This window comes from Castanea sativa, chromosome 5 (genome assembly GCF_040712315.1).
Source record: "Castanea sativa cultivar Marrone di Chiusa Pesio chromosome 5, ASM4071231v1".
Classification (NCBI taxonomy): domain Eukaryota; kingdom Viridiplantae; phylum Streptophyta; class Magnoliopsida; order Fagales; family Fagaceae; genus Castanea; species Castanea sativa.
In genome coordinates, this window is record NC_134017.1 from 63252543 (window position 1) to 63280072 (window position 27530).

At 34.0% G+C, this 27530-nt stretch overlaps 1 long non-coding RNA gene across 1 annotated transcript; it reads right to left on the reverse strand.

Moving 5' to 3' along the window:
- Positions 1-16202: 16202 nt before the first annotated feature.
- On the reverse strand, positions 16203-18819 carry LOC142636806 (uncharacterized). The gene is made up of 3 exons (XR_012844398.1): positions 18551-18819; positions 16688-16742; positions 16203-16586 (listed from the first exon to the last, which is right to left on the reverse strand). It is a non-coding gene; the product is annotated as an uncharacterized LOC142636806 (long non-coding RNA).
- Positions 18820-27530: the final 8711 nt, after the last annotated feature.

Below are 27530 nucleotides of genomic sequence, written 5' to 3' on the forward strand. Positions count from 1 at the left end.
CTTATCATTCACTGCGTCTGGCTCTTCTCTCTCCATCTCTTCTTCTTCTTAAAAAAAACCCTTCTCTTCTCTCTCTCTCTCTCTCTCTCTCTCTCTCTCTCTCTCAAGGGATTTTCTCTCTCATTTCTCTAATTTTAGTGTCATTCTCTTTCCTAATCTTCTCCATAACCTTCCCTTCCTTCTCAATCACAGACCCTTTGAGCAACCTCTGCCAAAAGCCAACATGGCACCACCCTGACCCCAATGCCTTTTTCTTTCCTATTCTTCTCTACAACCTCAACAATTCTCTCAAACACCTTTGATTTGCTTTGCTTACCTAATCCAATCCTTGAGTTGGATTTGCTATACTTACCCAATCCGATCCTTGAGTTCGATTCGCTTTACAACTTGTGATTTTGGTTGAATCTTGCATGTGGGTTAAGGGCCTTAAGGCAATGGATGTTGCTGTTGCTATTGAGTGGGTTGATTGAATCAATTGTTGTTGAATTGGTTGTTGCTGAGTGGGTTGGTTTCGGTTGATCAGTATGGGTAGCTGGCTGCTTGTTGTTGGTATTTTTATTTTGATTGTTGTTGTTTCATGAACTAGGTTATCTATGGAAGTTAAGTTGATTCTGGTATTTGGCTATTTGCTAGGTTGTGTAGATGCTAGATTGTGGTTGTTTTTGTTGGATATATTTCAACAATTTACTTTTGTGATAAAGCAAAAGGAATAATACACAAATCTAAGAATAAGCAAAAACACAAATAGATGTGATAGGCAAAGGCAATTAACAAATACTGAAAGTATATATAAAGAGAAATTTGCAAAATAATTAACAACTCACTGACCAAATGCGTGAAGGATGAACAATTTAGATTAAATCTTGTGTTTGACACAATTACCTTAAAGCAGATTTCGCCCCTCACACAATCACCATGGCGCTTTGAGACTCATGGACGTTTGCCTACTAGGATAAAATGATCTATAGCACGAAAACGAGGCACACAAGGTCGTGCTCTGAGAATTACTCAATGTCTCTTTCTCTCTCTTTGACACAAAATAAAAATGCACAAAATATTCTCACTAGGAGAGATTTTTCTTCTTCTGAAAGTAGTTTTTATGAATGAGGGGAGGGACTATGTAAAAATTATACGTTACTGAACAGGCACTCTGTTTCAGTAATAACTGTTGTGCACAGACTAACTGACTCAAAAAATTAAAATAATAAAATATTATTGTTTGAACAAGTAGGCCCAGTCCACATATGCCAAAAACCCAACCCAATGTCCAACTCATGAGCATATAAACTCATATATTATCTCTTTCCTTTCCTAAGTAGGACCCATGATTTTTACCACTTATAATAACATCTTCAAGTGAACATAGAAAACATCAATTTCTTATTCAATCCATGCTATTTTTCCAACAATCTCCCACATGAATAGAAATTGATAAACACAATGCAAATGATGATGCAGACACAGAGAGTAGAAGAAAAATTACTGTATCGGGAGAAGTAGCTTGTGGCTTTGAACTTTCCTTTGTGAAAGATTATCGGTTATACCAACTAACTAGTGAATATGATGTCTTGAACTGTTCAGTCGTTTGTGTATACCAAGACAATAGAATTCACATAGCTCCTTTTCGGACATATTTCGTTCTTATAGTTGTGTTCATTTCGGTCCGGAACGTATCCTAGTAAATTCATAAAGTGCTTTAGAGAATTCAACCTTGAAACTCTCGTGGAAGTAGCCCACTTCACACTTATATAGGTGATTCTTATTAAGAGTATCCTGCTATACCCCACTCGGAATTCCAAGATATAAGAATCATTAAAAGCAAAGCTTACCCTAAACATCGCTTACAGGTATCACTATTTCATCACAGAAATGGGAGGGAGATGTTATCTCCATAGTGATACAACTAGTCTGCACGATTCGGTTGTCCCTTTGAACCTAGATCTTGGGATCTCCAATCAGCTAGGTTGGGTTGCCATCCCGGAGACTTTTAAGTAATAGGCTTTAACCCCATTCTTCTCGATGAGCAGTTTACTTGCTCTCCACTCAAACAACATATTACGGATTCGTTTTATAATTTGGAACAATTTCCATTTGAGAGCAATTGCCTCATGGTAATATGTCTTTGACAAATATGTCAAAACCTACCATAACTATGTGTACTACCAAGACACTTAATTCGTAATTACACATTTAGAAATAGGTAGCAGATTTCTCATGTCATTGTTTTGTATCTCAATCAAAACCTCTTTAAACAAGTCACCTTCTTTTTAAGAAGACACCCCCACATTTAAAGAATTATAAAAAGTTATTTGACCTTTCCATAATCCATAGAGTCTTACAAATTTTCTTTGAGGTTAGAGAATATAATATTAGCAAAGGAACTCTTCCTTTTGATATATCTAACACCTTTCACACCTGAGAATGTTTTTCCTCTTATGACTCACTTTGACATTGAACAAGTTCACATGGCTTAAGCATATCAATTAATCTTACAAGTCTATCTTGTCACTTTATATATCTAGGCCATGTGAACTCCTTTTCCTTCTGTAATATGCCAAACTACTTTCTCCAAAAGGCAATTAAGAGGAAAAGTTGAGAGAATCATATACACAAATAAAGAGAAGCCGAAAAGTAATAAAGTAGTCTAGATATTTACATCAAACACATATATAAGTCAACTGAAGATTATATATATGCTTTTACAATACAAAGGTACGTAAACTCCAAGCTGGCTGAATATATATATATATATATATATATATATATATAAAATTCATCTCTATATCATACAACTACAATATTACACTTAAATTATTACAAACCAAATCCACAGTTGCAATTATCCAAATTTACTCTATATTAAATTTGAATAGCTCATTGCTCATATAACCCTTTCCCATGTACATGCCATTCTTTGTGAGTACAAACTTGTCGGATTCAATGACCAATTTGAAACCATTCTTACTCAAAAGTGAGCAAGAAACAAGATTCTTACGAATATTTGGCACATGTAGCACATCATTCAAAGTAAGTTTCTTGCCTGAAATCATCTTCAATATTACCTTTCCTTTTCCTACAACCTTATTGGTTGAGGAATTCCCCATGAATATTTCTTCTCCATTGTCCACAGGGTGGTATGAAGAAAACAAATTCTGATTTAAACATACATGACAAGTAGAACTAGTGTCCATCCACCATTCCTTGGTGTCTCCTCCTATCAAGTTCACTTCAAAAATCACTGCAGAAAGGTCTATATCATCTACATCTTTAGAAAGATTTTTCATTTCAGTAATGTTGGCTTGAAAGCCTTTCTTGGTCCCTTGATCTTTATGCTTATGGAAGTCCTTAGCACGATGCCCCATCTTGCCACACACATAGCATTTTCCATTGAACTTTGTAAAGTTACCCCCGCTAGTTCTTTGATTCGAACTTTCACCAAAGTACTTCCTCTTATTCTTATTATGCTCCACAATGTCTGTTTTAGATTCCATGTAGTGATTCCCTACGGCTTTTTTTGAAGAGCGATTGTCTTCCTCAATTCTCAATCTTACGATCAAGTCTTCTAGCCACATCTCCTTGCGCTTATGCTTTAGGTAATTTTTGAAATATTTCCAAGATGGAGGCAGTTTCTCAATAATAGTAGCCACTTGAAATGATTCACTTACAGACATACCTTTAGCATGTATTTCATGTAAGATTACCTGAAGCTCTTGCACTTGACTAAGCACAGTTTTGGAATCCACCATTTTGTAATCCAGAAGTTTGCCCACAATGAACATTTTAGTTCCAACATCTTCTGTCTTGTATTTCTTATCCAAGGAATCCCACAATTCTTTTGCTGTCTTGATTGAACTATACACACTATACAATGTTGTTCAATCCATCAGATTGAATTCTCAAAATCCAACTAAAGCATTGTTTTATATTACACAACAACCAAAATATATAGACATGACACTACATTCAAGTATCACTTTAAAGTAAAAATCATATTCAATATAATAAGCCATCTAGTCTCTGTGCAAAGTCAGAATATACAAAGGATTTTGATAGTAAAAGTATTCTACATAGGTACCAAAGAAATTCAATCAAAATTCAAAAAGAGAGCATGAATTTGCACTACAAACAAATCAACAACTGACAATCACTTTTGTAGACTAGACAATACATAGCCAACACAATAACAGAGCTTTTAGAGTCACATGAATAAGAAAGATCATAGCATATATAATATTGTATCCAACAAGTATTTAAAATACCAGATTGCAAACACATACAGTGATTGAACAAATAAAACCAAACCCCAGCCAAACAAAAATTCAAGTTTCACAAATATCCTAATATAATATATCATAAGCCAACTATACTTCAAAACCAAACATTGTAGACACAATACCAGCAAATATATAGACCAATGCTCAGTCAAACAAAGATTCAAGAAGACAAATATCCTAATATAATAATATAATAAGGAAGAAGGAAAGATCAAGTAAAACAAAGTTTAATAAATGCCAATCCTCAAAATTGTATTGATACCTTTTTACACAGCGTTGAAAGATTATCAATATCTCTAAGATTAGTCGGTGATTGAATTGCAAAGATTCTGTATGCATAATTATACAAAACTATTCGCAAAGTTACCTAACCACTGTAACAAATCCTTTTACATAATTCACAAAAAGTAAATTACGAAATCAAGAAAATCTGCTTTAAGACTATTGGATATATTTCAACAATTTATTTTTGTGATAAAGCAAAATGAACAATACACAGATATAAGAATAAGCAATAACAAAAATAGATGTGATAGATAAAGGCAATTAACAAATACTGAAAGTATATATAAACAGAAATCTGCAAAATAATTAACAACTCACAGACTAAATGCGTGAAGGATGAACAATTCAAATCAAGTCTTGTGTTTGACACAATCTCCTTAAAGAAAATTTTGCCCTTCACACAATCGCTGTGGTGTTTTGAGATTCATAGACGTCTGCCTCTCAGAATAAAATGATCTATAAGATGAAAACGAAACACACAAGGTCTTGCTCTGCGAACTACTCAATGTCTCTTTCTCTCTCTTTGACACAAAATGAAAATGAACAAAATATTCTCACTAGGAGAGTTTTTTCTTCTTCTGAAAGTAATTTTTATGAATGAGGGACTATGTAAAAATTATACGTTACTGAACAAACACTTTGACACTCTATTTCAGTAATAATTGTTGTGCATTGACTAATTGACTTAAAAATTAAAATAATAAAATATTATTGTTTGGACAAGTAGGCCCAGTCCACATATGCCAAAAGCCCAACCTAATGTCCAACTCACGAGCATAAAAACTCATATATTATCTCTTTCCTTTCCTATGTAGGATTCAGGATTTTTACCACTTATAATAACATTTTCAAGTGAACATAGAAAACATCAATTTTTTATTCACTCCATGCTATTTTTTCAACAATTTTGTGGTCGGTGATGGTGGAATTTGGGATTAAAAATGTGAATATCAAGAAACTAGCCTCAGCACATGCTTAGCATGGGCGATGAGACTCTTTTCTTTTTGGGCTTAGTATCATAATTTTGCATTCATCACAATTTGAGGCATGTACATTTACAAATTATTAATATAAACAAGAGTATCATGAGTCTAACTTCAAAAAATGAACAAATTTACACAATAACATATGATTTTTAATGTTTTTTCGGTGTTTAGTTTTGGTAGCAAGTCTAATGACATTAATAGAAAAAAAAATCTGTAAAAAAAATAAATTGAACATACACACCATTAATATTGTTTAATTGCAAATCAAACTATCAATTTGATTGCAAAGACACTTTATCTGAATTGGCTAAATCAAACAATTGTCAGTTTGATTGCAAACTGTACAAATAATGTTTGAGCAATATATGAAGGCTACAATAGAGATTTGAAAATTTATTCACAAAATGTACATTTCTAAACAAACCCATCCCTCTTACTAAATGAATAAAATTCCTACAAAATAAAAATGAATCTTTTTTTTTTGTTGGCTCATACGTTCAATACAATTTATCATGAACAATAAATCTAATTATAGCCCCTAGGTTTACTTATGTTTCACATGTTAATCCTCTTTTTCCAAACTCCGCATTACTAATTAATATACAAAAAAGATGTAAAGAAAAATAAATACACTCATTTCAAACCAAATGTAAAAAACTACGAATTATTTTGACTCCAACAACACCGTTCTATTACTGTGAAGAATTCCTCAATCTCTATCTTTGTTACCATTATTGCGGTTGGAAATATTCTCCAGTGACACACTCCCAAGGGCTTCTTCATCGGAGAGTCCATTTTAACTGAGTCTTCACATAACTTGCTTGACTGTGTTCTTCCAATGCTGAAACCATTATGAACCAATTAGTTTTGAATTTACATAATTTGGGAGAGAGACCTAAAGAAACCTGAATTTATTGATGTAGTCAGAGTGAAAGATTTCAGACGTATTCGTTTGTAATGCATATTCAAGATAAATTGATATGTTGTGCTTTGATGGGATAAGGAAATGGTAATTATAACTGTACATGACTAATTCTCATTTCAAATTTGAATCCATTTTGTACGTGTGTGATCCCCATTTTGAATTCAAGTGCATGTGGGTGGGTTAATGGTATCGGCAATGAAGGTGGGTTTGAAAGATTGAATACGAGCGGTTTTTTTTTAAAAAAAAAAAAAATTTAATTCTTGTACTATTGTATGTGCCTACGTGGGTTTATAACTCTTACACAATTTTTTTTTGAAAATGACATTTAAATAAAGTAACATAAACATAAATATTTTTTTCCTTTTTGAGCAACAACATAAACATAAATATATATACATACAAGAATAATTTTGTAATCATGAATATTTTTTTTTTTTGATGTAAAAATACAAACATTATAAAAGGGAGTGATGTAAGTTACTTGAAGAATAATTGTGCCTTTTGCGTTCCAAAAGAGAGTGATGTAAGTTTCTTATTTTTAACTTATTTGTTGTTCAGTTGCTAAATGAATTGACTTAGTTTTTTTTTTTATTGCCTTTTGATATAACTTGATTATTTATAAGTGCCATATACCTTTTTTTTAACAAGCCATATACTTTTTTAAGTTACTCTTTGGTGAACTTTGTAAAAATTTTTTAAAGCGGGATCATTCTTCAGACATTTGCGTAAAGGATTTTTTTTACAACCTAAAATTTCAACAAAAAATAATGATGAAAGTGAACCCAACACACTTATGGGGCTCACAAATGGTGCACAATTCTCACTTTTGTAGCCACTAGATTCTATGATATGCGTATTATGGTACAATATATGATCGAGTCCTTTTGTTTTTTTTCTAAATTTTTACGGTGGCTCCAATAGTAGTGCTTGCATCTTGAATGAGTTATGAAAAGTAGTCTAAAGTTTTTAAAGAGCAATTCCAATTGTGCCTGCTCCCCATTTCTCACAGACTACAACAAAATTAAAATAAATAATACATTATAATAGCTTCTCTTGGAGAAAAAAAAAATTGGAGGCAGGCTCCATCTCTAGTCAAGGAAATGAAGAAATGTTTTATGGTGAAGAAGAAGACAATGTTTTCAGGCATAATAACTTAATTAATAACACAAGTCTATGGGTGCTAATATGCATAATATAAAATCAATTTGGTAATTCCGGGAACCGATATTTCCAGAGCAGTTGAAGTCTGGACGTCCTTCATAACTACTATCCTCAGTGTGGAGTTTCTCACGATGGAACAAGTTGGGCCAAAGAAGAAACAGGAACTGAGCAGAGGTGATTCATGTTTGCCCACGTTGGAAGAAAAAAACCATGGCTACATTATAGAATCTGGTTGACTTCTTTTAATTATTATTATTATTATTATTATTATTATTATTATCATCTTTGTTGTTACCGTTGTTATTGTTATTGTTGATGTGTTTATTTATTTTTTTGACATTTGGATTTAACAATATATAAAAACAATATTCATAACCACATTATTTGGGCCACAAGAGCACAAATATGTGGCATTCTAAAGGATCAGATTTGAGCATCTACATCCTACTTTTTTCAAAAATCATGATATATTATTATGGACAAATATTAGGTGGAGCTGCACATAAGTTTTATCGAAGTTGGAAAAAAAGATAAAATACACTAGTGGTCCCTCAAATTTCAAGTAAGCGCAATTAGTTCCTGAAATTTAAAAAAATGAGCACAAATGGTCTTTTTGTTAATATTGTTAGTCTCAATGCTTACTGTGGCTAACTAAACAATGGCATAACAATTTTTAAGTGACATGTCATCAGTTTTAATATTAAAAAAATTTGAAAAATCAAATCTAATGTGTTAGACTTGTTTGAAATGGGTCTCCTAAAATCAAATCCCCATTTTGATGCCAAATTTAAAATTGAAACGATAAAGAGGGAGAAAACTGACATATGCCCTCTGCCTTTGAGAATGACATTAGAAACAGAAATAAAGTAGATTCAAAAGTAAACCATATGGCAAAAGACGTTTTAGTAAAATCATATTGCCAAATCTAATTGCGATTTTATAAGTATATACTAATCTTCTGTTCAACACTTTTCATAACTAATCAACAAAAGAAAATGATATTATACTCACATCAATTAACCAAAAACTCGTGTTGCTAGTGTGACTTTCGATCTGTGGCTATGCAATGAATGGGTGACAATGAAATGACCACGAGATGTCTCTTTGAATCATTCCATATTGGTATATGTGGTCGGGGTCGCTTGCGCAGTGGCTATGCAAGGGATGGGTCGCGAGGGGTGGAGGACGACGACTTGGGATCTGGTTTCTTCTCTCTTCCTAGTTTCGCTTTTAAATTTTTAGGGAAAAATGCTCAAACACCCCCTAAACTTTCAAGTAGTGGTCATAACACCCCCTTAACTTTAATTTGGCCAATTTAGTCCTTGAACTTTAGACACCTGCCAAATTAATACCTCTGTTATTCTTCTGTTAATAAACTAACGGTAAATCTCAAGTGAGAGGCACGTGGGAATAAAAACCAAAGCTAAATAACCTGAAGGTCCTATCTCTTCTTCACTTGCACACTCAACACAGTAAAAATGGTGGTGTCTCTAAGACTCCCATCTCTCACTTCTCTCTTCTCTTTCGTTTCTACAGCGGAGTCGGAGCCACCGGTTTCAATCTTAGCAGCTGCCACCGCCGTCGCCGCTCTTAGCTGCTCGATTCTCGTTGGCTCAGGGAACTGCGGCTGCGGAGACGGCGAGCTAGGAACAATGAGTCGATAGCAACGCAAAGAGCCGAGTCAACCCGGATAGAGATTGAGCCATAACGCCTCGATCGCAAGACTTCAACGCTTGGTACCTAGATGTCATTGCCAACGCTGAGCTCGCTGACTATGGTCCTGTGCGTGGCACCAAGGTTATTTGGCCCTACGGTTATGCCATTTGGGAAGCAATTCAGGTTAATTCTATTTCCCAATGTAATTTCATTTCTCGAGAAAAAAGAGCAAGGAAAACTATTTCTTTTCATTTTTGGATTCACAGTGAAAATTTTTGGGGGTTTTGTTTTTGCAGGAATATCTGAATGTTAGGTTCAAGGAAACAGGTCATAGTAACATGTATTTTCCACAGGTGTGTTGTGGCTCTGAGCCCAAACTTTCTCCCTCTCTCTCAACGGTTCAGGACCTTCAGGTTATTCGGCTTTGGTTTTTATTCCCACATGCCTCTCACCTGAGATTTACCGTTAGTTTATTGACAAAAGAATAACAGAGGTATTAATTTGGCAGGTGTCTAAAATTCAAGTAGTAAATTTGCCAAAATTAAAGTTAAGGGGGTGTTATGACCACTATTTGAAAGTTCAGGGGGTATCTGAACATTTTTCCCAAAATTTTATTTGGGAGACCCATTTCATAACAGGCCTAACACTTCAGATTTGAATTAATGTCATATCGATAAAAAAAATTGCCAAATCATTCTTCCATTAGCCATCTAGACATTGAGACTATAATGGTTGTAACAAAATGAACAATTGCTCTTATTTTTGAAACTTTAGGGACCAATTGTACTCACTAAAAACTTTAGTGACTAATACTACTCAATAGACAAACGTCAAGGACCAATAGTGTAGTTTTGCAAAAAATATATGCAAAATGACATCTATACAATATAATCATAAAATGGTTATGTTAGCCGGTGTTCTTAGAGTAATTGTTAATAGAAAAGTGCTACGTCTACAACATTTTCACAACACTTTCGTAACAAATCATAGGTGGTAAGTTGTTTTTGGTTTTATTTGAATCACAACTTAAATTGCTTTTTTGCTCACCCATAAAAACTAATAATAACCTACCACTTAGGATTTGTTGTAAAAATTTTATGGACATAGCATTTCTTTTGTTAATAAGTCATTTTAGGAAATTTTTTATACTACTTTGTAGGAAATTGAAAAAGTTGTAAAAAAATTAATTTTTTTTTCTTTTTCTATAAAAATTTTCTTAAAATAATTCAGTAACAAATACCCTTAGGGCATTCATTAACCTTTCCAATCATAAAAATACCTAATCGTTCAAATCGTAGGTGTTGTTCAAAAATTTCAGCCACCTGTTAAATAAAATTTAAAAAAAAATCAACAATGACGTTAGAAATCAATCTCCTTTTGTTTCTTTTTCTTATTCATTTTCTCTTGGCTGTGTTAAAATTGAAAACCCATTTGGAAATCCAGCGATAAAACCCCAAAAGAAAATCCATAGCCAAGTCTCCATGGCTAAAGCTACCAGCTACCAATTTCTACACCACCGCCAATGGTGGTGCTTATCGGTGTGACCTCCTTGTCTCTCTCTCTCTCTCTCTCTCTCTCTCTCTTACCATTCTCCCAATCACACACACACTTGTTTAAGTATCAGACAACAAGGATGAAAAGAAGGGTAGTGTGGTTTGGTCAATGATTGTGAAGTTAATGGGGATGCAAATGGAGTTGGTTTGGGATTTTCCTATTTAATACGAAGGATTTAAAAAGTAGAACAATGGTTTCTTCAAACCAGATGCATTTGGGATTACGTTATCAAAGTAGATAGTAAAAATAAACCATTGGAAAAATGAAGATGCAAGCCACTTACAAATACTATCCTAAAAGAACATGAGAAAAGACCAAGGTTTTAAAAAGGTGACTGGACCGGCCGGTTCAATTGGGAATCAGACCTTAATCCAGTCCAGTTATTAGTTAAAACTGAAAATGAAGGAAAAACCAGGCAAACAGTGCAAGCTAGCGGTTCAACTGGCATAACAAGAAACAGTGCGGTTAAACCGGTTTTAGCACTTCTTCATAAATACTTAAGCTATTGTGTTTTTTAACCTCCAAAAAAAAAATTAAAAATTAAAAAGAGAGATCTTGTTTCAGATTTAAGAAGAGGTTTTGATTTTGAAAATGTTCTCTCAAGTATGAAGTGGTGAAGCCTAAGACACCTATAGTGACCCAAAAACACCAGATTTACCAATGTTATGAAGCTAAGCCTTGGTGAAGAGAAAATAAATAAATAAATAAATAAGAAGATAAAGAAGAAGAGGAGATGATGATGAGAACCAAGATTAGAGGAGAAGAGTACTGTTTTTGCTGTAGAGGAGATTCCTTGCTGGTTGTTGATGGCAACAATGCAACTGTAAAAATCAGAAAAATATGAGGTTTGAAATTTTGAACTAGCCTGACTCTAGGTGTTTCAACTTTCAAGAGAGAAATGTGAGACTTGAGAAAATTGTGATGTCTGAAACTTTAAATGATGAGAGAGGAGATAAAACTTAATAAATGTGAGATTTGAAAGCTCATCCATGTGGGTACCTGTGAAGTGAACATGTGGTTGTGAACTCTTTGGGGTTTTGTTTTTTATTTCTTAATTTAATTTGCTTAAAACTTGCATGCCACATAATTATTTTTAGAAAGGTGCTATGGTCATAATATTTTTACAACATTTTCACAACATTTTCACAACAAATCATAAATTGTTAGTTATTATTGATTCAAATTTGAACCTAACACTAAGATTACTTTTTTGCCCCAACAATAATAATCAGTAACAATCTACCACTTATGATTTGTTTTAAAAATGTTGTGAAAATGTTGTAGGCATATTATTTCTCTTATTTTTATAATAATAAATTTTATAATTATTAATTAAATTATTTATGACGTCACAGGTTCGACTATCAGTCGGACCCTAGTCCAACCAGAAAACTAGTATTCAGTCCCTTTTTCGGTTTTTTCATTGTACCAGTTTTTAAAACCATGGTAAAAGACATTGAGCTTTTATAAAAATTCAAATTCTACTAAGTGAAAGAGAACAAAGATATTGACTACCATTTTTAGAAAGAGATTAAATTCTATAAGGACTTGGTGTAAATCCTTTGGTTTACACCCCCAATACAGACATGCCATATTATCATATTACTAAAACATAAATACATCTAATCACATAGTATAACATCTCAATAAATACCAAATTTCAAGTTTTGAGTAAAAGGCTGATGTGATGTTATTAGGTGTGGTATAATAAATTGAGTTTTAAGTAAAAATTAGTTAATGTGATGATCTCTTATTGGATGATGTAAAATATAGAGTTTACACTCCATCCTTACCGAATTTGGGCTCAAAAAGAGATAGACGCAAATATTATAACTAGTGACAAACTTATACTTACATAATTTAAACTTTTAAATGTAACATCACACAAGAAAGTACGAACTTGCATTTAATTAATTGCAGAATTTTAATTAATTTAATAAGCATTATTTCTAAACATAAACATAGGCTTTTTTAGACATAAACACACAATTGTAACATATCTTCTAGAGTTCCGCCAGTTAAATTTCTTTAAATATTCACCTTTCATTTTAAATTAATGGTTTAAGATGCTAACACGTTATCAATCCACTAACTGAGTCTTTTAAAAACACAAAAAAGGAAAGCAGCCGTGAACCTTAACGTTAGCAAACGGAACTAAACTTTCTTTTTTTTCTTTTTGGATTGAACAAATCTCAAACTTGAGAAATTCATCAACCCACAAAATCTCACCCGCCATTTTTCCCATCAGAATCCAAAAGACACTCCTGGGCAAGAAGAAAACCGGACTTGAGATTACAACTCTCCTATATCCTTGAAATTTTCAATACTGTCAATCACAAACTGATGGATCCACACAGCTCAATCCCTTCAAACCGTCCATGGATGACCATTGAAAGCCCATTGTTCTCTATCTATTGTCTACTAACTATTAGTTTCTTCCTTTCCCCTATATGTATATATCGAGAGATGCACACGCCAGACCCGGTTCCGTAAAAGGAAAGCCTTCTTCGCCCTCGCACTCGCCCTCTCTCAGACTTTGAACCCTGAACCTTAGAAGTCAGTCATGGCGTTTCCGTATATGGAAGCTGTCGTTGGTACTCTATCTCTCCTTCTCCATTTTCTTGATCCTTTTTTCCGTTCTCTCTATACGTTTTATAATAATTCGTTCGATTAGGGATTTGATTTTAGGTTTTTAACTTATCAGTTGATTTTCAAGTCTTTCATTTGTGGTAGTTTATTAGTATTTGATTTCTTTTAAATGTTCTCTGTGAAAATTATATGAACACAAATATGTTTCATTTTTTAGATATAATTTCAGAGGGTTTTTGTTGTTGTTGTTGTTGACATTTATTTTGCAAACCCTTTTTGTTTCAAATACTGGGTTTACTTGTATTGGGCAATCTCTGCTTGAGCCTTGGGTGCTGAGAAAATGTACGTGAAGATGGTAAATTTGAATGTGATGGAGTGGTTATTAATTTTTTATGCTAAAAATGGTGCGGTTATTATTTTAGATTTGGTAAATAAATAAGTTTTTGCGTGTTTTACCCAATGGGCGCAGTCCAATACAACTACTGGGTGTATTTAGAGTGAGTTTTACATGATTTGTTGGCTGTAAAATTGAATAACTAGGATTCGAAGGTGTTTGATAAATGTTCTAGATAAGAAATAGAGCAGACAAAGAAGATAGTTGTACTAGTTTGGGCTCCATGGTGTGGGCCATGCCGTGTGATCCATACAGTAATTGGTGAACTGTCAAAGCAATATGTTAGCTGTGGCAATTGTTGCTGCACTTCACCTTGGCAAACTTGGGGCTAGGCTCATCAAGCTCAGCAAGGACCAGGCTGACTACATTAGTGTCCCTGTAGAGGGTCCATACAAGCCTGCTCACTATAGGTACCGAGAAGAGTCAAGAAAACAAGGCATATCGAGAAAACCAATATATTTGATATTTGGACCGGCTTGATGGTTTCTTTTACAATTTATGACTTTTATTAGGATGTTAGGTTTTGAATTTTTTTTTTTTTTTGGTAGGGGCTTTTGTGTTTGGTGGTGGATGTAATGGAGGAAAGAAATTTGTTGGTCTCTGTTGAAAGAAGACCAATTGGGGTTTCAACAAGGGTTGGATGGGTCTGTGTGGGAATATATTATTGACAGATGCTGTTTGGGTTTTAGTTGCATTTGTTATTAAAACCTGAAAAAAAAAAAGACTGCTATTTCACTTATCAAAAAAAAAAAAAAAAAAAAAAAAAAAAAATATATATATATATATATATATATATATGTTAGCCGTGCTGAAATTGCACTCAATAAAAATGTTGTGAAAGGTTTAGAGGGAACTATTCAGCAATTTTTGTCAATGTGGTGACTTGAAAATTGCATTTCAACCTTAGACCCAGGTTCAGTCTTCTCAATCTATACAAAAACATGCTTTTCATGACTTTTAATTAAATCTAGAACTTTTGACTTGACTGGTTCTTCACATGGATTCAATGAAATTTGTATGATGATTTTGGGGAAATTTGTATGATGAAATTTTTTGATAATTGCTTATTACCCTTTATTTTCACTCAAATGATAATTTTGAGTCTTCTTTGACACTTTGACACTTATTTTAATGTATCATATTGATCTTTACAGTCCCACTTTGACACTTTTTTTTTTTTTCCAGCTTCTAATTTCAGGTTCACTTGAAAGCTTGGATGTTGATGATCTATGATTGCACACTAATTATGCGGGTGGCTATCACTGAGTAGCATTCACAGTGGCTTTTAGGATTTAGTCCTTTGGAAAAAGGACAGTAGTAGAGAGATCACAATATTTAAGAAGAATATGTATCAATAGTGGCTAAAATGCTTCATGTATTACCAATGTTTCAATAGTTATAAATATGTAATGAATGGTTATTGGCAATAATATTAGTTTTATCACTCTTATCTTACTTTGTTATTTCATAGGTGCTTGTAAACTATACATGGCATTCTTATTGTGGATCTTTGGAGCCAATGCCTGCAGGTAGTGGTGGTACAACCCATGCCTTATTTGTCTCCAAAGATCGCAGAATTCCTAAGATTCGAATCCACACCCGGCAGCTTGAGAATCTTCTCGACAAGAGAATTATTGTGGCAGTTGATTCTTGGGATCGTCTTTCTCGATATCCTTCTGGCCACTATGTACGGACCATAGGAGAAATAGGTGATAGAGATATTGAAAGTGAGGTGGTCTTGATAGAGAATGATAGAAACTCGAGACCGTTTTCTTCTCAAGTTCTAGCATGCTTGCCACCATTGCCATGGTCAGTATCTTCTGAAGATTTGGCAAATCCTATTAGGCAGGATTTGAGAGATTTGCGTGTCTTTAGTGTGGATCCCCCAGGATGCAAAGATATTGATGATGCCCTACACTGTACAGCTCTTCCAAGTGGAAATTTTGAAGTTGGAGTTCGTTTCCTATAACCTGCTGAAAATTTCAATGTAAATGAATTAACTGCATTTTAAGGTTGATGCATTCAAAGGAAAATTTACATATTATATATTTTAATGGATAAATTATTGGGTTGCAGAAGGGAAATTCAAAAGCTTTGGATTTTGATAGTTAGATGTCAGTACTAAGTATTGATCCATCAGCTTTGGATGATATAGGATTTGGCACATGGTATTGTTTATTTAGATATTTTAGCTTTGAAAAAAAGTTTATAATCCTTCAAATTTATAATTTGAGGCCCTATTGACATTTTATTATTATTATTCTCCATCTGGAGTTTCTTGTGAATCTTCATTGTTTTGATGTAAAGTCTTTTTGTTGTCGAGTGAGAGACTTGGGTTCAAATATCACGTCCACAAAAAATATAATGTAATTTATTGCTAAACATTCAAATTGCCAATAATATTGATTTAAAATCTAGAAGTTTCAACTTTGCACAATGTACAATTGTTTTAAAGAAGGGAAAATGCTACATACCAAAGGCCTATCCCTTCTTTTGTAACAGGGACAATCTTAACAAAAGAAAAATGTAACATTGGTAGCATTAACAATGGTCTATCCCCTCCTCTCTTTTACAACAGAGACAATCTTAACAAAAGAAAAATGTAACATTGGTAGCATTAACAATGGCCTATCCCCTCCTCTCTTTTACAATAGGGACAATCTTAACAAAAGAAAAATGTAACATTGGCGGCATTAACAAAGGCCTATCTCCTCTTCTCTTTTTACAATGTCCATAGCATTGACAACATCAAAATCACATATCTGTACATATTTCAAAAACCCAAGGTTATCTTATGACAACTTAGTAAAGGCCAAAAAGAAAGAAAGAAAAAAAATTCCATCATTTGTTAATCCATACCAACCTTTGGGGTACAATCATTCATGGTGTCCTTGTTTTGACAAGAATTGTCCATCATCCTATAAAAATACAACCAAAAAATAAAATAAAATAAAATAAAAAACTCAATCCCAATTAACTTATGCTGAATATTTCAAATATTATTAATATACCAAGGTTTCATTACTAATATACTCAAACTAAATAAACAATTTTGAAACAATCATTGCAATAGCAAAACCCAATAACATGAAAAGCAAAGCACCAAGCAGATTTCCAAATCCAACAGCTAGCAAATCATTAGAAAAATTAGCAAAAACACAAAGCAAATTGATTTAACCAATATGCTGACTTAACTAAAATATACAGCTGATTTCTCCTCTGTCAAACACAACCATCTTTGGAATTTGAATTTTCCTTATCACCGCAGCAGATTCTGTATGAATTATATCTGAATGTTTCTATTGGAAACAATAAAAAGTGCCAACTAGCCAACTAAGTTACAAATGCTCTTTGCGAACACAAGTTATTTATTACTTTTTCCAACTATATATATATACGTATATGGTCTATTGGGAACTAAGCCTAACTCACCAATGATAAAAGTAGTAATCTTATAAGATATATTACCAATTAGGTATTTCTAAACCGATCCTGGATACTGCATTTTTTTGGTCCAGGCATGGATTAGTTGCTGGGTTCATAGCTATGATGCACGGACACGGACACGGACACGGACACGACACGGACACGGACACGGCGATACGACAATTTTAGAAAAACAAGGACACGACACGGCGTGGACACGGCAATTAAATAATTAATTAAATTTTATATTTAGGCATATTTTTAAATATTTTTAGACATAAAATACGTTTATATCTAGAATTTAAATTATGTAAGAACTAAAAATAAGTAAACTAACATCCAAAAATAAGTAAACTAACAAAAATAAGTAAACGTAAACTAAAATACGTTTATATCTAGAACTTAAATTATGTATGAACTTCATAGATGTATTTTTTTTGGTCCAGGCATGGATTAGTTGCTGGGTTCATAGATGTATTTTTTTTGGTCCAGGCATGGATTAGTTGCTGGGTTCAATGATGTATTTTTTTGGTCCAGGCATGGAGTAGTAATCTTATAAGATGTATTCCTTTTAGTCCACAAAGGAATGGTTGCTGGGTTCATAGAAATAGACCTCATTTTTCTTTCAAAATGCCCATGTATTGATGTATGCTTAATTACCAACAAAAGTCATTTGTTAAAAGGTTCATGGCGGAATACTTAACTAGTACTATAATTACTACATTATTCTATAACATCTGTTTTGGCCTTTTATATCGTCTTATAGTATCTGTTTTTGTATGTGACTTATAAAGTCAATGTATATTATTGTATAAAGTCGATGTATATATATTCGTTTGGATTGGAAAATCAAGTATCCTCAAAAAAAACACAAAACAAAATTGGATCCATAGATGTCAAAGCATTTCACAAGCAGAATGGTTAGAACCGAAATGTTCATCTCACACCATGGAGCCCAAAAAATAAAAAACACAGTACAGCTCTATTTCTTATCTTGAACATTTATCAAACACCTTGCAGGCAGAGGATATAGCCCAAAAAACACAGCCTTTCTTGAGCAATCATTAAACATTTTTGCAGTAGTAAAATTGCAAAACAACAAAAGTCTAATATCAACCATAGTCAGAAACGAAAAAAAAAATGAAAAGAAAGATAGCTAATATGAATAGACAACAGACAGAGAAACGGAAAAACGAAAGATAGCTAAAGAAACGAAAAAAGCGAGAAAAAAAAAAAGAAAGAAAGGAAGAAACTAATAGTCAGTAGACAATAGAAAAAGAACAAAGGATAGCTAATATACCTGGCCTCCATTGGGCTTTCAATGGTCATCCATGGACGGTTTGAAGAGCTGAGTGGATTCATCCTTTGTGATTGAAAGTATTGAAAATTTCAACGATGTGGGAGAGTTGTAAAAGAAAGTCCGGTTTTCTTCTTGCCTAGGATTGTCTTTTGGATTCAGATGGGAAAAATTGGCGGGAGTAATTTGGGATTGATGAATTTCTCACGTTTGAGATTTGTTGAATCCAAAAAAGAAAAAAAAAAAAAAAGTTACCTCCGTTTGCTAACGTTAAGGATGACAGCTGCTTCTTAAGGTTTTTTTTTAATTTTTTTTAATTTTTTATTTTTTTAAGAGTAAGTTTTAATGGGTTGATGATGTGGCAGCATCTTAAACCATTAATTTTAAATGAGAGGTAAGGATTTAAAAAATTTACCTAGTAGAGTACGTACCCTACGAACTCTAGAAGATCTGAATCCATATCGATATATATTATATATATAATAAGTAAAACAGAGAGAAACTCCAATTGTAATTTTTAATTAGAATCCTAATTTTGTGCCATGTGTCAATATTCATGTGGTTTCATTTGTCTAAATTTAAGTGGATCAATTGTAATTCTGGTGTTTTTTTTTTTTTTTTCCACACCTATGTATTTCAAGGTTCATCTCCCATTTTCCAATAATAACCTTCATATACAACTCCCATGTTGTCCAGTGAATGCTATAGAATTTGATAAGAATCTCTTGGTATTAATGATGCATGTATTTGGGTATTTCTGTATATTATATAAGAAGAGGTTTTCCATAGATTCAAATTGTACTCACAATTTTAATTGTCCTGATTTATGCTTTCTAAAGTTTAATTACTTCTTTCTTTTATCTGCTTATACTTTCGTTCATTTTTGTGAATAATTATTATTTTTTAATTATAATTTTTTTTCCTATCATTGATGTTGCATGTTTATTTTCTGTTTCATAACAAGTTGCAAGAAAATTCAAAATTTAATGGTCGTAATATTTACTAAAAGAAAGTGAAATTTTTTCATTAAACCTTGGTCCAAATAAATACCAGCGCACCGATAATCGCACAAGTTGAATAGCTCAAAATTGAAATTTGAGTAAAAATTCTTGTTTAATAGAAAATAAAGAGAATAAATATAGCCAACAACTTGAGATGTTAGATACCAAGAATATATATAAATATATATATATATATATATATATTAATACAAATTTATAATATGAAGGTATTAATTAGATATCCTACTACTATAGTGGTTTCCCTTATCTTGGTGGGGCAGCCTTCGTTAATGAGCAATAGTCTCTAGCTCAAAATCAAAATTTAAATCAAAAGCTCCTATTTAACAGAAAATTTGGTAAACAAATATAGGTAATAAATAGAGAAGTTATGATTAACATAAACGTAAACATAAACTTTGTTATCAATCCCAAAAACAAACATAAAAATGTATTGTACACATTAAAAGAAGTAAATTAAATGATCTTATTTTTATTCAATGTGTGCATATTTTATAATTTTACGCATAAGTACTCTCTCTATAGACACGCAAGTGGTTTCAAGAATTAAGTAAAAGGATTTAGCTAAACCTTCCATTATAAAGTATTGGTGTGCTTTAATTAAAAACGATGATTTTTGTAAAGTTGCTCGCAAGTTTGCTCGCACAAGCAATGTCACAACTTTTAGCCGTGGTTACAATAAAGTTTGAAGCTAAATTTTATTCTTATTTTTCTCTTTTTGCCTTAGTTTTTTGTTTTTAAAAATAGCAAAACTAGTTTTCTGTTGTTGTGTTTTTTTTTTTAATCTTAATGGCGTGGTGAATCAATGAGCCTGACCTTCTTATCAGTTTTAAGAGAAAAGCAAGTTTTGTTCAATGTAATAATTATTGGTATATATAATTCTTAGAATTACAAAGTGCTAAATTATTTTAGTTTTAAAAAAAAATTAGAGGAATAGTTCAAACAATTTGTGTAATTCAGCCCAACCTAAACAAATTCTAATAAAATAAAGTTCAATTTTAAATTTTTTTTATATTAAATTCTATTTATGCCCTCTTCTAGAAACTTTCTAATTAAAAATTTAAATTATTAATACTTATTAATCATATATGTATTATAGCATAAATGTGTCAAACTTTTCTTATTTATATTGTGGGGGAATAAAATTTAGTTTTCCTATGCATGGGGGAATTCTTAAATAGTCCGGGACTAGAAGGTCAGCAAGCCAATAGAGAGAAGACACATCATTAGAAAATGAATGACATTGGTTTACATGCCACATCATGCCAACACACCCACAGATTTTAACAACATCAGCGTTGTCCGTTAACCACGTCCTACGTGCAAATTTTAAATTTTTCATTAGGGAATTGAGCAGGTTGCCGAGAGATTTCAAATGGTAAAAATTTTCAAATTTCATTTTTCGGGGAATTCTCACTCTTATTTCTCTCTCCCTCTGTTATGGCTATAAATTTTCCTGTTCATCATCATCAATCATCACTATTTGCTGCCGTTTCTTTCCATCGCAACATTGGCAACACTTCAGCTCTGTTTCTATTTCGTCAATCCCTGCCCTTATGGCTATCTTACTGCCACTGTCATCATAGGTGAGCCACCCAGAAGATAAATCTAACATGGTCCATTTGTGAATTGGAGATAGGATCAACGTCATATATATATATGAATCAAGATAGGTTTTCACAAAACGGACATGTTTATCTTGATCCTATCTTGGAAGGAGGGGTATTAATCCAAGCAACATATAACTTTAAGGGCTAAATTCTAAAACTTTAAAGTGTAAAATTGAGGAAAAAACAAAAACAAACAAACCTTTAATGTGGCGTTTGGTATGGGGTAATGTTTTAGGATTCCCAGGAATGTTTAAAGATTCTCATGTTTGGTTACAAATCACACTAAGGAATCAGATGCCAGGAGAATGTGGATTTCCCTCTCAGTAGGAATGTGGATTCCCTTTAAAACAGGTGGGAATCCAGATTCCCAAGCTTAAAGGAAATTGTATTTTTTATAAATTGACAATTTTAACCCTTTTTTCATTATCATTTAAGCAATTAAGATCAAATATAAAACAAATTATTATGGATTAAATTCTTTTAAAATTATTATTAAGAATAAAAAAATTTGAGAATTTATATAGTTATTTTTGTATTGTACCTGTCATTTTGAAATGTTTAGACTATAATTTTAATGAATTTTTCATAATTAATAATTTATATTTGGCTTTTCATTATTTATTTAGATGAAGATTTTTTTTTTTAAGGACTTGATAATTCACATTCAAATCTAAGGATAGAATAGGAAAAATAAATAATTCATTTAAGATTCCTGGGAATAAACCAAACATTATCATCTCACATTCTTAGGAATCTTAAAATATTCCCAATGAAACCAAACACAGGAATAGCTACATTCTTAGGAATGTGATTCCTAAGAATCACATTCCTAGGAATCTGGATGACGAGAGTAATGTGGATTCCCCGTACCAAACGCCACATAAAAGTATAGTTTGCAGTTGAGCCTTTTTAAGTGTGGGTGGCGCAATGGTCTTGGGGGTGGTGGGGGCCAAAAATGTCTCTAGGCCCAAATCTATTAGTAAACCCCATCCATGATGAACCCCCACGTAGCCCTCATTTAGTGGATTGTAGGTCTAATGTTACTATGAGGAGAAGAAAAAAAAACCCGTGACTTAAAAATAGTTTTCATGATATACATCAGGCTAAAATGCAGAATTATTCCTTGAAGTTTTACTATTTTTCTTTTCAATTTTATAATTTTGGATTTTGTTATTTCAATTCTTTAAATTTTAATTATTCTCAATTAAGTTTTTCATTAATGTACTGTTAGTTTCTGTCATTAATTTTTATTTATTTATTATATATTTCTTAATTTTTGAAAAAAAAAACGTTAATTAAAAAGGGACAGAAAGCCAATTAAATGTGCATTCTCGTCAAAAGGGCAGATAAGAGAGAGTCTTCGTCAAATGTTGGGATTCGGTTCAGACCTGTTCTGTCTAGCCCAAGTTTCATGTTTGGAAGAGCAATATAATTCGGATAATCAAAGCTTTGACATAGTACCAAACTTGTGCTGTTTCATTATGGATCAAGATTAGATTTCCTGGATCCAAGAGCTGAGCAAGAGTACTAATATTGTTGCTTGATTTTGAGGCAATATTTGGGGGGAATGTGCAGATTAGCGGTGTGGATGACATGAATATAGTAAGTTAGGCATGGTTTGAAAGTATATAGGAAAATAGCAACTCGAGTTTTTGAAACTCGAGATTTACATAATAAATCGAGTCTCAAAAACTCGCTTTGGGCTCGCTTTGGGCTTGCTGACGTGGAGAACATGCCACCTGGATCTTGAGTTTCTAAAACTCGTTTCAAGTAACTCGAGTTTTATAAACTCGAGTTTTACTATATCTTATTTTAAATGATGTATTTTATACGCATGGAACTCGAGTCTTAGAGACTCGAGTTTTATGCTAGTAACTCGAGTCTTATAGACTCGATTTCCTCTGGGCATATTTATTTAAAACTCAGCCCGTGACATTTAACTCTCTCACAGAAACTCACCCTCAGTCTCACAGAAAACCTAAAACAGAGCTCTCAGCCTCACTAACTCTCACTCACTCACCCTCACTAACTCTCACTCACCCATAACTCTCTCACACCACTCACTCTCACAAAACCACATTCTCCACTCTCACTGCTCTTCCCTCTTAGCAAATTCATATCTAAGGTAAGAGTTTGCATAATTTGATTGTCATTGTAGTTGGGTATGTTGTCTATGGGTGTGGGTTAAAGAGTTTTACCATTTATTTTGTAGATAGTTAACATAACTTAGTTAATTTATCAATATTGTGAATTATAGAACTTTGTTTTGTTAGTGTTAATTTTTTGAGTATTTATTTGTATAGTTTTTGTTATCAAAATTTTATTCATCATTTTATTTTTATCATGATCTTAAAAATTTCTTTGACTTTATTTATCATTGGTTTGGGTATGAAATGGGTAGTGAATGAATGTAATGAATGGAAATGGGTATGTAATTATCAAAATTTTATTCATCATTTCTAGGCTTTTATTTTTATCATGATCTTTCAAGTTTTTTTGACTTTATTTATCATTGGTTTGGGTATGAAATGGGTAGTGAATGAATGTAGTGAATGGGTATGTAATCATGCTCCTCTACCCACCTAGTTCTTTCAGAACCCTTTTAGGCATTATAGGTCACCACACAATGGAGTAATAGATAATTCCGTCTCTCCATCCACTAGGATTAGAAGGTTTACGTCTTGGCCTTTAGATATTAATGGGCACTCTATAACCTGGGTTGAATATGTTCATTGGTAAGATTGCATTACTTTTTTCCCTCACTTTACGACTATGTGATTTAACTAACATAGGACTTGACTTGAACAGGTTCACGATGCCTGATATTGTTATAATCATATACCATGGTGGTCCGCTTAAGAATCCCAATGCGAACAAGGGATTGCCATTTGAGGGGCCGGGTATGAAAACCTATTATGCCGAAGTTGATCGTAGGTTGAAAACCCCTGATGAATTGAAGATATTTGTCATGGAAGAGTTGGGTAAGAATCCTGATGCGTACAACATGCAAATTACTTATCGTATGCCAAATGAAATCATGAAGCACCGGATTAATTACAAGTATATGCTGATAGAAAAAGACAAACATGTGAAGATCATGTTTGACAAGTTGGAGAGTATAGCTGAAGTAAGTAACATTGAGTTGTACATACAGTTGGAGCCGCGTGCAGGATGGCAAGAGGATATCCAACAAACAACCACAAGCTTACAAGTTGCGCTTCCGGATGCTCAATATGAGTATTCTACACATGTAGAGGATGATGATGTTCATGCCGATGGAGATGATGATGATGATGACGACGACGACTATGTTGATGAGACTACTACCGTTAACAATGATGATGACGATGATGACGACGACGACGACTATGTTGATGAGAATACTGTCGTTAACAATGATGATGACGATGATGATGATGACGATGATGATGACGACTATGTTGATGAGAATCTTGCCATTAACGGTGAAGATTTTGCCGATAAAGATGACTATGAAGACATGATTGAGAGAGGGGACTTTCGGGACTTTGAGAGGGACATTGATGACGATGAGACATTGGACGGTGGTGAACCTGATGCAGACAATGTTATTAGTGTCCAAAACATTACAAACACAATCCCTGCCTACGCACCTCCTGCGTTGTCATTCTCTGCAAATACTTGGGAAAATATGGTTGATCATTCGCATATTGAGATGCCATTTGTGTCTACTTGGAGAGAGGGGATGAATTTGTGCAAAGGGTTGACTTTTGCCAGTAAAGTGGAGGTGAAGCGCGTATTAACAATTTGTGCCCTCAAGGAAAACAAACACTTTAAGATCACTAGGTCGACGAGGAAAAATTTTTGTGCGAAATGCGTGCATGAGTCATGCAAGTGGTATGTCTACGCAGCTATGAAGCCCGAGCTCCATAATCTATGGATGGTCACCGTGTATGTGGGTCCTCACACGTGTATACCGACTGGGGTGCGAAATGATGGTAGAATGATGAGTTGTAATTTTATTGCAGCAGAAATCCATAACAAGTTACTTGAGGATCACACCACTCAAATTAAGCATCTCAGATCTCTGATAGAGGCGAAATATAATGGCCATAAGCCTTCTTACTACAAGGTATGGGATGCGAAACAAAAGGCGATTGCGCTTATGTTTGGAGATTGGGAAGAATCTTACCAAAGGCTGCAAAAGTTGCTAATGACGTATATTGATCAGGACCCGACTACCCAGTTTTGCTATCGTGTCACACCCACCGATGAAGATCACACCGTATTGTTGCATTATGTGTTTTGGTCTTTCGGTCCATGCATATCAGGATTCAAATACTGCAAGCCGGTTATCAGTATTGATGGGACCCATCTGTATGGTAAATATCAGGTAAAGTTGTTGGTCGCAATGGCAACCGATGCTAACAACAAGGTATTCCCTCTCGCCTTTGCTGTTGTGGATTGTGAGTCAGGGTCCAGTTGGAGGTGGTTTTTACGATGCCTCAGAGAAACGATTGGCCACCTGATACCTGACGACGGCATTTGCATAATTTCTGACCGACATCTCGGTATCAAAAACGCCATTGCAAACTGGCCTAGAAGGGATGATGGAAAAGCAGGGGTATTTCATAGATATTGTCTTCGACATGTTGCTAGCAACTTCAACACCCATTTTCAGAACTCGACTCTAAAGTCAGCGGCGTTGAAAGCGGGATATGCTAGTCAGGTAGTTAAATTTGCTACCATAATGGACTCCATTAAGTAGGTGGAAATTGAGGCCATTAGGAAGAAGAAGAAGGTGACGGGGAGGGATGGTAAGGAAAAGAATCAAGATTATCTTCCATACACATACCTAATGAGTGAGGATGGGGACATGTGGACCCAGTCATACGATGGTGGGAGACGTTTTGGAGCAATGACAACCAATATATCAGAGTGTTTCAATGGTGTGCTGAAAGGTGCACGGGGCCTTCCTATTGCCGCGTTGGTTGAGTTCACTTGGAGCAAACTTGTTCAATATTTCCACGACCGGCACAAAGAATACCATTATGAGTTGTCAGAGGGTAAGAAATGGAGTGAATATGCCTTATCCACGTGGGATGGAAATAAGCGTAAATATGAGAAACACTATCTCAAGCCATTTAGCAATGAAGAGCTGATATTTCAAGTAGTTACCCAACTCAACGTGTGTAGCGCAGGAGGGGGAAACCACAGTTACAAAGTTCGGTTACAGGAAAAACATGCAGTTGTGGGAAATGGCAAAATATAGGGATCCCGTGTTCACATGCAATTAGAGTATGTGACTATTTACATATTGATTTGACCACGTATATTCACTTATGTTATGGTTTGAACCATGCCCTTAACACTTATGAGCATGCATTTGTGGTTCCTAAGTCATAGTCATTATGGAGGGATCCCATGGGGCCAAAGTGGTTGCCTAATCCGGCATTGTTGCGGGCCAAAGGTCGACCGGTGAAGTCACGAATAAGGAATGAGATGGATGGAGTGAGGAATAAGGATCAAGAACCAGGATGGCGGAGGGAGGACGCAGATTTGATAGAGAGTCAACCGAAGCAGACATGTGGACTGTGTCATGCTTCCGGGCATAACCGCAGAAAATGTCCGCAGTCCCGTGGTGCTTCCACAAGCGGCCATGTTCCACACTAGGTAGGTTGGCAAAAAGTTATGCATCGGTTAAATAATTGTTGTTCATTCGATGTTTACCTAATGTTTACTATCTTGTCTCCTAACGTAAATACTCTACGTTTTTCAGGCATCCTTCCATGGACGACGTTTTTGTCATGCGGACCGCTGATCTTAGGAAAAGTGACTACGTTGTATTGGCTGTATTGGCTCTATGTGAACTTTTTGATTGTTGTTGAATGTACTTGTAATTCTCTATCCAATGTACCTCTATGAAGATTGTGATTTGAGTAGTATGGTTAGAATTGCAAATTAAGCGTGGTTGGACATGTTTATAATGGTGATATATTGAGAATGACTTTGTTGTGATTTGAGTGCATTTACATTGTAAAACAATGCCTGAAACAGAGCATTTTCTGCTGGGAAAAAAAAATTATACCCAGTAAAAATCGAGTTTTAGAGACTCGAGTTCCTTGGGCTATATTCACTGAAACAGAGCATTGCTCTCTACTTGAAACAAAGCATGCTGTTGGGAAAAAAATTTGCCCAGTAAAACTCGAGTTTTAGAGACTCGAGTTCCACTAGGCAAATTTTTTTGAAACAGGGCATACCTCTCTGCCTCTCTGCCTGAAATAGAGCATGCTGTTGGGGAAAAAAATTTGCCCAGTGAAACTCGAGTTTTAGAGACTCGAGTTCCACTGGGCAAATTTTTTTGAAACAGGGCAT